Below are 14,173 nucleotides of genomic sequence, written 5' to 3'. Positions count from 1 at the left end.
CCCATTCAAAAACAGTACTGGCATATTCATGCTGTCAAAAAGACAAAAACAACAAAAAAAAAGCAAGGCTCATGAGAGCACTTGCCTACTCCGTCACCATCTTGGACTCCTTTAGTGTATTTTTTACATGAGTAATTTGTTCTTCACATAATTTTACATGATTTTTGGTAGTTAATTAATTTAAGCAACAAAAAAAAAAAAAAACTGTGAAGCCATTTGGGAGCCAAAAGAGCCGATCTTTTTAGTGAGCCGAGCCAAAAGATTTCGGCTCTCTGAAAGGTGCCGGAATTCCCATAACTACTGGATAGTGCTTTTATCACAAAAAGAACTATTAATGATATGTAGCTATCCATCATGTATGATGATGACGCTTGTCCTAAGGGAGGGAAAATTGAGAGTGGGGGATGGGACGCACACACACACACACGCAAGCACGTACTTCTACAGTATGTAGCTCACGCATACGCCTGTAAATAGTTCAAACACATGCACACATCTGTAAATCGATTCTTTTGTTCTTTGTTTCTGAATCTGATGTTATAAATATAAATAAATGGAGTTTTGTCATCAAAAGTCTTTTCATTTGTTGTTTCATAGAAGTAAGCAACCGTCCCGGTGTTTTGGGGTGTCGTCTGAAGTTGAAAATAATAATATTATTATTATTATTATTATTATTATTATTAATAATTCTTATTATTATTATTATTGTTATTATTATTATTATTAGTAGTAGTTAGTAGTAGTAGTAGTAGTAGTAGTATGAATGACACTTCCTTTCTGCTATCTCTGGCAGCTTATTTTGATATGAGCATAGCATATTGCATTTGACCGTTTCATTGCAAATTAGACCCTCAGCAGAACCAGTTCTCTCCACAAAGGCGACTGCACTCGGCTGAAGTGTATAATAATCTTCTTTTCGCCAATTTATGGCGGGGTTGTGCTTCCTAGCTTTTAACACACCTGTTTTATTTTATATTGTATTCATGATCCCTGGAGCACTGTGAAGTCCTATCCTGCTTCAAATAGTCTACCATCGTCCCAGTTCCAAAGATACCAGCAAATCCACCTTGAGCAAAGCTAACAATTGACAATTCAACCGTTTCTCCCTCCCATCAAGTGAAAAGCCTAGGTGTTATTCTTGACAGCACACTATCTTTCTACTCCAATATAAATTACTTAACCCGGTCTGCGTACGTCCACCTATGCAATATCAATCGTCTTCGCCCGTCTCTCTCTCACTCCTCACACTAGTGCGATCCTCGTTCATAGTCTTGTCACCTCCCGGATTGACTATTGCAATTTACTTTTCTTTGGTGTCCGTCAGAAGCTTCTCCACAAACTTCAACTCGTCCAGAATTCTTCAGCTCGGATCATCACCAGAACCTCATCCTTTCACATTACCCCCGTCCTCCAAGAGCTCCACTGGCTCCCAGTCAAATATAGAATCAACTTTAAAATTCTCCTTTATACATTTAAAGCTATCCATAACCTTGCCCCCCCATAGCTATCTGACCTTCTTCAAATTTCTATTCCCTCTCATTCCCTCAGATCCTCTTCCTCCCCCCGCCTTTGTGTGCCCCCCCTCAGCATGATGGGTGACAGAGCCTTCGGCCTTCAGCCCTTCTGTGTAGCTCTCTTTCTTGTTTCTGTTTATAATTCTATTTTATTTATTGCATTGTATTTGTGATTATATTTTATTTATTATAGTGCCTATGCTTGTCTGTGACAGTAGTGTCCTTGAGAGCTTTGAAAGGCGCTTAAAATGTAATGTATTATTATTATTATTATTATTATTATTATTATTATTATTATTATAGACCTGTTGCTCTGACGTCTGTGGTCCTGAAGTCCTTTGAACGCCTCGTGCTGAACCACCTAAAGAACATCAGCGGACCTCTCCTGGATCCTCTTCAGTTTGCCTACCGGGCAAACAGGTCTGTGGAGGAACCAGTCAACATCGGACTGCACCACATCCTCGAGCACCTCGACAACACAGGACCCTACGCAAGGAATCTGTTTGTGGACTACAGCTCTGCGTTCAATACCATCATCCCAGAACTCCTCATTCCCAAACTTCTCCAGCTTGGTGTGTCCCCTACGATCTGCCAGCTTCCTGACATGACGGATACAACAGGTCAGACTGGGAAAAATATCATCCTCAACACGAACCACAAACACTGGAGCCCCACAGGGATGCATCCTTTCTCCATTGCTCTTCTCTACACTGCACCTCACTGCACCAAGCTGTCAAATTCATACAGTTTGCAGATGACACCACGGTCATCGGTCTCATCAAAGACGGCAACGAGTCTGCGTACCGACAACAAGTGGAGCAGCTGGAGCTCTGGTGCAGCCGTCACAACCTGGAGCTGAACACGCTCAAGACAGTTGAGATGATCGTGGACTTCAGGAAACATCCATCACCACAGCTGCCCCTCACACTATCCAACTGCCTCGTGTCAACCGTCGAGACCTTCAAGTTCCTGGGAATCACAGTCCCCCAGGACATGAAGTGGGAGGTCAACACCAACTCCATCTTGAGAAAGGCCCAACAGAGGATGTACTTCCTGAGGCTGCTAAAGAAGCATGGCCTGCCACAGGAGGTGCTGCAACATTTCTACATGTCTGTCATCGAATCCATCCTGTTCTTCCATCACCGTTTGGTTCGGGGCCGCCACAAAAATGGACAAAATCCGACTTCAACAGACAGGACGGCGGAAAATTATCATTGGCACCGCCCTACCCACTCTCGAGGACTTGCACACTGCAAGAATACAAACAAGGGTGCGGAGAATCCTACTGGACCCTACCCACCCCACCTTTTCCAGCTACTCCCCTCCGGCAGGCGCTGATCCATGCGCATAAAATCCAGCAGACATTTAAATAGCTGCTTCCCCCAAGTCATTAACTCTTTAGACAGTAACCCAAATAGAACTATATAGTGCCTCTTTGCAATTTTTTGATGATGATACTAGTGCAGCGTGTTCTCCTGGAAACAAATTTCTTGTGTGTTCTACATACTTGGCAATAAAGATGATTCTGATTCTGATGATTCCGATTCTTATTATTCACCATCCTGTGCGTTTGTGAATTTGGTATGTCACATTTTGTTTTATATACCCTTGATTGTGTTTTCTCCTTGCCTTTGAGCTAGTGCTTTGTGTTTTCGCCAAGTTTTGTGGGTCCATTTGCGGTGGACTCCATCATAAGCCCAGTCGCTCTCAAGCTCCGGCTGCCCTCCTCGATGAAGGTTCACCCCGTGTTCCACGTGTCCCTGCTTAAACCGGTGGAGACCAGTCCCTTGGCTCCTCCAATCCTCCTCGGATTGTGGATGGTGATTCGCTGTACACTGTGAGGGACATCTTGGACTCACAGCGCAGTGGTAAGGGTTTGGGGTTCCAGTATTTGGTCGACTGGGAAGGCGACAGCCCGGAGGATCGGCAATGGGTCCCCCGCTCCTGGATCGTGGACCCGTCCCAGGTGCAGCAGGTGGCGGGGTTGTGCTTCCCAGCTTGTAACACATCTGCTGTCAATCTCCTAATTCTTCACTGGGGTCATTGAAGAGTGTCATTCTGCCATTTGTTTACCGGTGAACTATTCGCTTTGCCACTGCTCGTGCGCAGTTTTGGTATTTTGCCTTCTTGTTTTCCGACACCCTTGTGCAAATTAATTGCACCACCCTGCAATGTTCCCTCTAATTTTTCATGTGTCTAAGCAGACAAACAAGGTCCCTGAGCACACATAGGCCACTGTGAACAACATCAGATGTGTACGCTGTGGCCACACACCAGTATCACGCCTCTTGAACGGCGCATATGGGCAGGGCACATTCGCGCCATTCTACTCCGATTGGTTGCATAGCATACGTGAACTGTATGGCATTATTGGCTGGACACCTGTCACTCATTGAGTTACATTGCAAAATGGTACTATATATATATATATATATATATATATATATATATATATATATATATATATATATATAGAGAGAGAGAGAGAGAGAGAGAGAGAGAGAGAGAGAGAGAGAGAGAGAGAGAGAGAGAGAGAGAGAGAGAGAGAGAGAGAGAGAGAGAGATGCAGGGAGCCTACATGGAGCGCCATAACCAGGTGGCTGGCATAGTCTACCGAAACATGTGTGCGACGTATGGACTGGAAACCCCAAGGTCAAAATGGGAAACACCTCCCAAGGTGGTGGAGAATGACCGAGCAAAAATCCTGTGGGACTTCCAGATACAGACTGACAAGATGGTAATGGCCAACCAACCAGATATCGTGGTCATGGATAAAGGGCAAAGGAAAGCCATTGTCGTGGATGTAGCGGTCCCGAGTGATGGAAACATCAGAAAGAAGGAACATGGGAAATTGGAGAAATACCAAGGGCTCAGAGAGAAGCTGGAGAGAGCATGGAAGGTCAAGGTGACAGTCGTGCCTGTGTTGGTCGGAGCACTCGGGGCAGTGACCCCCAAACTCGACGAGTGGTTGCAACAGATCCCGGGAACAACATCGGATATCTCGGTCCAGAAAAGTGCAGTGCTGGGAACAGCACGGATACTGCGCAGAACCCTCAAGCTTCCTGGCCTCTGGTAGAGGACCCGAGCTAAAATGGGGGACAGACACCACCCATGGAGGGTGAGACGAGGATTTATATATATATATAAATACCTATATATATATATATATATATATATATATATATATATATATATATATATATATATATATATATATATATGTATTTCTCGATTTTCTCAATTGGTCTAATTAACTAGATTATATCAGTTCTAAAATTAGATATGAAGTACTGTGTTTCTGTCTTATTTTATTTTGTGCGCTGCATAGATGTTCTTGTGCGCTGATTATGTGCGCGCATGTGGGCAGCTTAGAGGGCACATTGCCACCCTGTGATCTTTACTGTTTGCTGGTTTAAATCATTCAAGCTTATAAAAAATTCAGAACAATGTTTGCCACGGTAGGGGTGGTCTCTGTTCGATATACATGACCAACCACATTCCCTGATTCGCGGAATAGTTGTATTAAGTTCATCCTGTCTACTTGATATTTAATTTAAAACAGATTATTTTCTTACAGACATGTCAGGTATTTGAACACCTACAACACACTGTCTGTTAGAAAAGAATCTGTTTTATATTAAACATTCCCTAATTACTTGTTTTCCAGGCCTCTGATTGGATAAGTAATGGATTACCATGTCCTAATCCCCTTCCCGTCAGGTATAAAAAGAAGGGTTTTTTCGCTTGTAAATCAGTTCTTCTTCAACAAGATGGATACAGAAGGACATTACTCTGATGGATTGGCCTGGCAATTCACAGGGACCCTTCCATCATCAACTGTCAAAATCTGGTCGATTCCATGCCAAAACGCATCGCTGAGGTGATAACGAACAAGGGAGGACACACTTCTTACTAAAATGCTCATTTTCATCATTTGAGTTGTCAGAAAATTTAAACAATAAATGTCATGCCAAAATAACTGGGTGGGGTAATTAATTTGCACAAGGGTGTAGTTCTTCAGAATCAGAATCGCGTCCCGCAATGGGGACATTTGTTCTTGTATCTCTCTGTACATTGTATTCATGATTCCAATTTTTGTTACTCACCATCCTGTGCGTTTGTGAATTGGGTATGTCACATTTCGTTTTATATACTCTTGATTGTGTTTTCTCCTCGCCTTTGAGCTTGCGATTTTAGTTTTCGTGTCGTTTGTATCTCCTGGTCCCTTATTTGACATGCACTTTGAGTTTATTTTTGTCTGTTCGGATTTACATACCCAATTAAATGTTATTGTTCAGTACGCCTGTCTCTGTCTGCTAATTTTGGGATCCAGCTACTCATTTCGCTCCTAACGAGGCGAGACTTCCCTTTGCCTCGGTCAGTTTGTGACAGCTGTTCCCTGTTTCAACAGCAGCAGTTAACAAAGGTCAGTATCTTCTTCTTCTTTTCCTTTCGGCTTTTCCCTTCAAGGGGTCGCCAGAGCAAATCAGTGTCCACTAACTTTAGAGGTCAGTATCATCCAATTCAAATTTCTCCTGAAGCCAACAAAGGTAAACATTTTCCAATCAACATTGCTATTGTGCCACATGCAATCCAAACACGAAATGAGCAGCAAAAAATCAATTGATGGATCCATTTAACAAGCAAGAATATTTTGTTTTATCTGCTAGCCAGATGCAATCATCAAATGAGCCATTTATGCTGTGCGAGGTGTAGGTTCCCGACCCCTGATCTATCATCAGATTAAAAAAAAAAACTGTCATTTCTTTGTTGTCTGTTATTGCGATTGAGGTGGTCCATTTTTCTCTGAAGTCATATCCATTTTCACCGAACAACACATTTTCTGTTTCAAGTCTGCTTGAAAATATTTTATGTAATATTTTGGAGAATTGTTATCACATTGATTGATATTGGTCTACACTTTGTAAACACATTTCTCCACTTTTATAAATTTTATGAATTTCATTTTTCATTACCGTCTTCTATTTATTTTTTGTACAATCTGTTATTCCAGAAGTATTTACTGGAACTTTCTAAACCCTTTTTGTGAATGAGACATCATTGGACATTTGCATATTTGAAAGATCAATTGTAACTGGCAATATAAAAGGGAACACAATTTTAATGTTACTCTTTCATTGATTTATTAGTTGCTAGAAAACATAAATGCGTGACAACAAAATTAAAGAATGAATGCACTGCAAACAAAGTAGCATAAAATGTGATTTTTGGCTTTCAAAACATCAACCACAGCAGTTCTACAGAACTTGTCTAAAAAGAATTTCCAACTGAAAATCACGCTCTGGCCATTAGACAGTCACCCAGGCCAAAAGAAAAAAAGAAATAATAATAATAACAAACAAGACGCATTAAACAACAACACCTAATGCCATTAAAAACAATGGAGTTGGAAGTAAATTTTGATTGATTTGCTTGTCCTGTATTCAAAGACATTTAAACATATTTGGAAACACCTCCTTACCCCCTTCCCTCCTCCCACCTAAAACAATAAATTGAAGAAGCACATAAAGCACATAAAGCACATCTCATCCACCCGGACTTCGCACAAAGGAAATATACTGTTAAATATGCCATGCAGAAAAAAAACAATCAAATCCCAAATCTTGATTATTGAACTATTAGATTAGATTAAATTAGATTACCCTTTATTAGTCTCAAAGTGAGGAAATGTACATTTCATTGATAAGCCTTTTATTAAAGACACAATATTTGAATGGGAGTAGCCTCGCAACCCTTATCTCCAGTGTGATATTTGTCTTTTGATAAGAAACAGTTAATTTTCATTCATTCATTTTCTCTCTCTCTCTCTCTCTCTCTCTCTCTCTCTCTCTCTCTCTCTCTCTCTCTCTCTCTCTCTCTCTCTCTCTCTCTCTCTCTCTCTCTCTTCTGTCTTCTGTCTCTTTCTTTGAACATTGTTGGCAACTGGAGTAGATTTTTTTCTGACAAACTGCTCTTGAGTAAAAAGTATTCAGTTCCTTGGTTAGATTTGTATTTTTGAGAGCTAAGGTCTGAATATCCCGAAGCATCTCAATTTTAAGTTTCTGAAGGTTAAAATAATTTTTATTGTTTGTTTTATGCTTTTTCTCTGACTTACTTTGGCATTTATTAAATCTCTGTTCTACTTTATTTTCTTCAAATGTCTTTTCCTTGTGTATCACATATGTTTCAACAAAATTCGTAATCAGGTTCAGCCGTTTCTCCAAGTCTTTTTTCATGTCATGTCCAGCGCATTTCATGTGAACAATCTCCTTTTTTTCCATGTTTGTATCCTTCCAGATTTTTCGCATGCAATCTCGTTTAGAGGAATGGTTCACTTTGGAAATGCATATTTTTTTTGATGATTCAGGCAGAGTGGCAGGATTCTGTTTCTGTTCTTTTCCCAAGCTGTCACTAATGGATAACATTTGAAGATATTCTGTGTCTGATGTCATACATTGACTCTTTATATGGTGATATTTATGCTCTTCGTGTCCCCACTTTTTCCCCAAATGTTCTGTTGGCATCATTGATGCATTCTTCAGAGCATATCTGGCTTGCCGATTCAGGCATTCTTCAGAAAGAACTTCAGTTTGTATCCCCTTATTTGATTTTTTCATGAGAAGATGGGCGGTCTTTCTTTCTAATAGGTAATGAAATACACTGATTAGTTTCTGCTCAAGTCCATTCCACATGTCTTCAATTCTTTCGTTCAAATAAAGGGAACATTTATTTTCATGTGCAAACTGATATATAATCTGTTTAAAATGATGACATAGCTTTTGTTTTAAAAGTTTTAATTTTGCTAGAACAAAATCATTTCTTGCTCGACTGAGCCTAGCAAATGGAACAACTCTTGGCAGCAACTGTTGCACATCAAAGATGTTTCTGTACCTTTCTACCCTCTTGCCCCTTAACTTTTGCAACGGTTCCTTTGGACTGATTTGGTCTGTGTCTTGGCCGAGATCGCCAAGCGTCTTCTTCAAGGCGAGTGTCATGTTCTTTACACCTTCCTGATTTCTTTCTAAATTCAGTCTATTCTTGAACACCTTTTCAAGACTGTTATTGTTCGCCTTCCGGAGAATAAACTTTGCTTTTTCTACTAATCGTTTGTTAGTGTTTGGGAGATCTTCACACACTTTGAGCTCAGACCACATTTTTTCTGTTTTCTTTTTGTCTGTTATTAGACTTTCCCTCTCGACCTCTAGGTCATGCTGAATTGAAAGTAAATGTTCCCTCTCCTTGATGATTCTCTCCATTGCAGAATCAACTTCTTCTTTCTTCTTAAACATTTGTTCTTTGTTCCTGCTTGATCAAGGCAAGGTTTTTGTAAACAATGTTCTTTTCTTTCCCTCTTTGTTTGAAAGCTATTTTTTATGATTTTATTCTTTTGATTATCTTATAAGTTTGCCCTGGAGGATTTTGAATTTTCCTGTTTTTATGTTACTTTTTCCTTGTTTTCAATTTCATTTTCTTCTTTCAATGATCTTTTAAAATTTTATTTCTTTTTGCCCTTGCCATCCATATTTCTGTTATCTAATCTTCTTTTGTTACTTGAAGTATTGATCCTTTCTTTCTTCTGCAAATTTTGTCTTCCCTTCTTTGCTTGCAATATCAAGTTTCAATGTCTTTCTTCAAGGGCCCTTTTCTATGATTTTTTAATTGTCGCTTTTCTCGCATTTTTTTCATCCTTTATGGCTAGTTCTTTTGATTTTTAATTTTTAAATGTATTTCCCTGATTTGCTTTTGCTAACCTTGTTTTCCTAATTTTTCACACTTGCAATTTTGTTTATTAAAGGTCCTTTTCACTCATCAATTCTGTTTATACTTTTCCTTTCAATTTTCTTAGCACTCTTTTAAATCCTTTAATGAATCTGCTTCAAATTTTACGTTCATTCTTTGTTTGTTTGCTTCAGGACATGCTTTCTTCAAGGAGTCAGGTTTTTCTCCATTTGTTCTCTCATTCGATCTATTGTGTCATGGCTACTGAATATTATCTTCCGATTCTTTCTGATTGACTTGTTTGCTTTATTGCATTAGATAGTATGTTCATACTTGAATCTGCTTGCTGCTCATGTCATCGTTCTTCTTTATCTGAGTTTAACTTCAATCCTTCTTTCATGTCTTCTTTGCAGTTTTCTTTTCTTTCTTTTTCTTCTGAGATTTTCAACTTCTTGCCTACAATTGTTTCCTTTCTGTTCTTTGTTCCTTTGCAGCTTCATGGCGGTCCTTACTTCTTGCAAGTTCTTTTCTCATTTCGTCTGTTATCAATTCTCATGATCTTGCGAATTGCAAGAGTTTTTTTCAAGGCAAGTTCTTTTCTATACTGATGTTCTTTATTTGTATTCTTGCAACGACTTTCTGTATTCTCAACTCTGATGCTTATTCTCTTGATTATCTATTAGATCTTATTAAGTTTAGGAACGTCTTTCACCTTTGTCATCTGTCATTCCAATTTTTCTTTTTTCCTTCTATTTGATCTTACTATTATTGACAGTATCTTCTCCTACTCCTTGATCATCTACTGTTTCATTCTTGATTTCATTTCATCTGTTTTACCGATGTTTCCAGCCAGACTAATGTCTCTAAGCGAATGTTCTTAGACATGTCTTTTGTCACGTCTGTCAGTTTATCACATTCAATCTTGATTCCTTCATGCTGCCATGTGATCTATGCTATTTGAGTATCTAGTTAGTATTCTGTCACTTGGTTTTCTCTCCTGTTTCACTTGGAGTTGGTTCTTGTTGCTATTTTGATTCTACTTACAGATGTTTTCCTTCTTCTATGCTTCCATCGATTCCCTGTTCCCATTGTCTTGTATGGCTTCTTCTGATATCTTATCTATGTCTGCTTCTAGTCAAGCATTTCCTCATGCAATCTTAACTGCATTCTTTCTTGTTTTTAGTTCTACTTTTGTCCATCGAACTGGTTGCATCCTACTCTTTGCAAGTATTTTGCAGCGTCTGACTTTGTCTGTCTCTTACAAGTCAAGCTTGTCTTCAAGGAGTTGTAACATTTTCTTTACTTCTGATTGCTTTCTAATCAGTCTATTCTTGCATATTTATTTCCACTGACTGTCCTTCGGAACTTTCGCATGAATATTGCTTTCTTAATCTTGTAAGTGTTGTTCAGTTTCACACATACCTTGAGACCTTATTTACCGCTGTTCTTTATTGTTTGCTGTTCTTTACACTCTTACTCTGTATTCAGTAGTTCTTCGTTGAATCTTTGCGATCTATTGAAGTTATTTCTCAACATATTCTTTTTCTTCTCTTTTTCTTGCAATGTTTGGCCACTTCTGGTCAGTATTCTTCTGAACGTCTCTTCTTACTGATTCTAGTTCTTTGATTGTATTCATTGGACTCCTATTGTCTTTATGAGAGCATTTTCTGAATTTCACGTTCTTCTGCATTCTTCAGTCTGGTTCTATGTATTTTTCAAGTCTGTCTTTGATTCCTTTGATATCTGCTCATTCCTGATACGTTTTATGATGTTCTTTATCTCTCTGAGTATGCTCTTCAGACGTTTGTCTGTTGACTTCCATCTCATCAGTTTTTGTTTCTCTTTCTGATTGTTAAGCTTTTCACTCTGTCTGTTTTCCTAAGCATGTACCTTCATCATGCTCAGCTTCTCAATTTTCTATTGTTTTTGTTATGCTGCAGTTTCAGCGTCATGTACTTCTTAATTGCAATGCTCTTTGATCATTATTGTTCTGACTTTCGTCATCAATAGTTCACATGGTTTTTCTCAGCAAGCGTTTCTGCACTTTGTTATTCTATTGAAGTGCATTCTTTTCATTCATCTGTGTTTACATCTGAACAGGTTTCTTAATCTGTTTGTTCTATGATTGCAACATGTTTAGCTTACGCAATTTGCCAGCGTTCTTTCCGATTGTTTCGAGCTTTTATTGTCTTCTTCCATGTGAATTAGCTTTTGAAAGTACATTTCCCTTTCATGACGAAGTTTTCCATTACTCATATATTTTTTGGTATTCTCCTGTTCTTTGACATGCGATCAGCTATCTTCATGCTCTGTTTGTTCATCGTCTTTGACTTTGATTTTCTGTGAGTCTATCAGGCTCTCTTCAGGCAGTTTTCTGCATCTCTCCATTCATTCTTTTATGCTTTTTTCTCGAATACTCTTTTTTCAAATCTGGAGTGAGCTTCTTGGCTGTCTTGCTTCATTTGCCAATAATCGATTTTTCTGTATTGTCTTGACATGACTTCATGGCTCACCATTTACTTTTTCTCAGTCTTTCTAGGAGTTTTCTTCCGATCCCATCTTTGTTCTGTGAAGTATGTTTCCTTTGACGATGTCTTCTGCATTTCAGATTTCACATCTTATTCTTTCGTACACATTAGTTTTGTCTCTCGGATACATTGTTTCTGCACCTAAATTTCGTTGACTTACGTTTGGTCCTTTGACTTGCAGATCTAATTCTTTGATCTTCTAATGTCATAGTCTGACTTCTTAGGTTCAATCAAGATCAATTCCTTGAATTTCTTTCTCAATTGCTTCTTATTTCTTTAACATTTCTTGACGTTATCAGTTTTCTATCTGTCCTGCTGATACCTCTGCTAGTATCTCTGATACTCTTTTTCATGTAGGATTTCACATTAAGTTTCTTCTTCACCGAATCTTGGCTTTTTCTTTGTTGCTTTTAGTCTATCTTTCAGACTCTAGTGTCAACCTGCTATTATGTCTGACTTCATTGTGATCTTTTCCATCTACTCTGAATTTCTTTCTCTAAGATTCTTTTTTGTTTCACTCGTTGAGCTCATTGACTGTTGTCTTCATTATCTGTCAATTTCTTTGTTTCAATTGACAAGGATGTTCATCTAGTGCATTTCTGCAAGTTCTGACCTTGCTTTCTGCCTTTTATGTTCTATTGAGTCTGTCGTTCTGTCACTTTTCTAAGTTTTCTCTTACTGACTTGACTTTTCAGGATTGTATCTTCGCAATATTGTTTCCAACTTTCATTTCTTCGTGTTACTCCCTTTGTCTTGCACATTTCTTTCTTTACTTCCATTGCTCGTATGTCAGTTCCTGCTCAATTGAGTCGTCGATACTCTTAACTTCTCGATTCACTTTTCTTTCTTATTGTTCCACTTCTTCTATTCATCTTCGATCTAGCCTCTGCTATCTTTTCTTAAGCATGTCTATTACTTGATTCTGCAAGCAGGTTCAGTGTTTCTTTCCAAGACTTGCTTTGCTATTTTGCAGTTCTTTGAGATGTCTGTCAATTGGTCAGTCCTCACTTTTCAAGCTTTGATTGCTTGATTGCTTTGCTGATGACTTTCTAATTGTCTAATGATTTGCAGTTGTCCTTCCGATCCTTGCTATTCTTTCATTCAGTTGTCTTCTCAATTTGTCTTTAATTTTTTCCTATTGCATTTAGTTTCATAGTGACTTGTCTCTAATGTCCTCTTCTTAATCATCCATTGCTCCTTTCTTCTGTCTTCTTACTTTGTTTCTCTAGTTAGGCTCTAACAGGTATTTCTAAGGGATCTCTCTTCTAGTCATTATCTTGTCATTATTGTAGTCTTGCAGTTTCGTTCTTCATTGCTAAATTAGAATGCTTCGTTCTTCTTAGACTTCTTTGATTCTGAGTTTTTATTTTCATGACTGTCGTCACTTCTTCTATTAGCGTATTGTCTTCATATGATGCTTTATTTATTACATTTCTTATACTTGTTTAGCTTTCAACTTTCTTTGTATCTTCCAGTTCTCAGATTGTTTGTCCTGAATTAGATTTCACCATTTGTAAAGTTCTTTTTCTTCTTGTTCTTCTTCAGCTGCATTGCTCGCAAACTTCTAACCTCCTTTCCTGAATTCATTCTTTCTTGTTTCCTCATTGCAAGATTCTTGGACTCGCTTTCTCAATTGATGCATTTGTTCATTATTGTGACTGATTCATTCAAGGTTGCAGTCTTTCTGTCGCTTCATTTGTTCATGCCGCATTTGTTCTAGATGAGTCTTTTGAGTCTTCTCAATGTTCATTTGCTTCTTGCACTTCTAAATATTTGCTCCTGGAACTTGTCTTGATGCTTTTTTGCAATATAGTTTTCCGCATTCAGCGCTCAGCTGTTTTCTCCGAGCATTTATTTTCTTAGCTCATTTATCTTTCTATATACATTTGAAGTCTTTCTTCAAGTCACTTCTCTTGTCAGATGCTCAACTTTTTATACAAATCATGTTCCTCTATATGCTTTTTTCTGTTTTCCATCCATTGCAGTTTGCCACTGCTTCTAATTATTCATTGCTTGTTTGAAGATTTTCTTGTGTCTGGACTGATGTCTATCAACGGATCGCAAGCCTGTTCTTACTTCTGAATGTCTTCATTATCCTATTCTGATATCTTTCTTTCTATTACTGCATGCATTTCTGCCTTATGTTCTCTTTCGGCAATTTTCGCGTGCTTTTATTCAATCGTGTTGTGTTTGCAAGTATTTCTTCGTCACGATTTGTCTGTTTCTTTGTTTTATTAGAGTTTCCTCTCTCTGGACTGTTTTATGCTTTAGATTATTTCATGTTACATCTTCTTCTGTATGTCATTCAGTCAAGCTTCTTCATTTAATCATTTTGTTCTCTCGAATTTCTGTTCGTTTGCCTCAGCACTAGTCTTGCACGTATTGCTCCTATTGCTGTCCTTATATCATTGA

General features: G+C 38.4%; 1 long non-coding RNA gene across 1 annotated transcript; it reads right to left on the bottom strand.

The window, feature by feature from the left end:
* Positions 1-913: 913 nt before the first annotated feature.
* LOC148886049 (uncharacterized) lies at positions 914-3,925 on the bottom strand. Its single transcript, XR_016117860.1, has 2 exons — positions 3,789-3,925; positions 914-3,731 (listed from the first exon to the last, which is right to left on the bottom strand). It is a non-coding gene; the product is annotated as an uncharacterized LOC148886049 (long non-coding RNA).
* Positions 3,926-14,173: the final 10,248 nt, after the last annotated feature.

This window comes from Hippocampus bargibanti, linkage group LG16 (genome assembly GCF_051943395.1).
Source record: "Hippocampus bargibanti isolate YZ-2025 linkage group LG16, ASM5194339v1, whole genome shotgun sequence".
Taxonomy (NCBI): Eukaryota; Metazoa; Chordata; class Actinopteri; order Syngnathiformes; family Syngnathidae; genus Hippocampus; species Hippocampus bargibanti.
The sequence above is the reverse complement of the archived record's forward strand: the minus strand, read 5'-3'. Positions and strand labels throughout refer to the sequence as shown.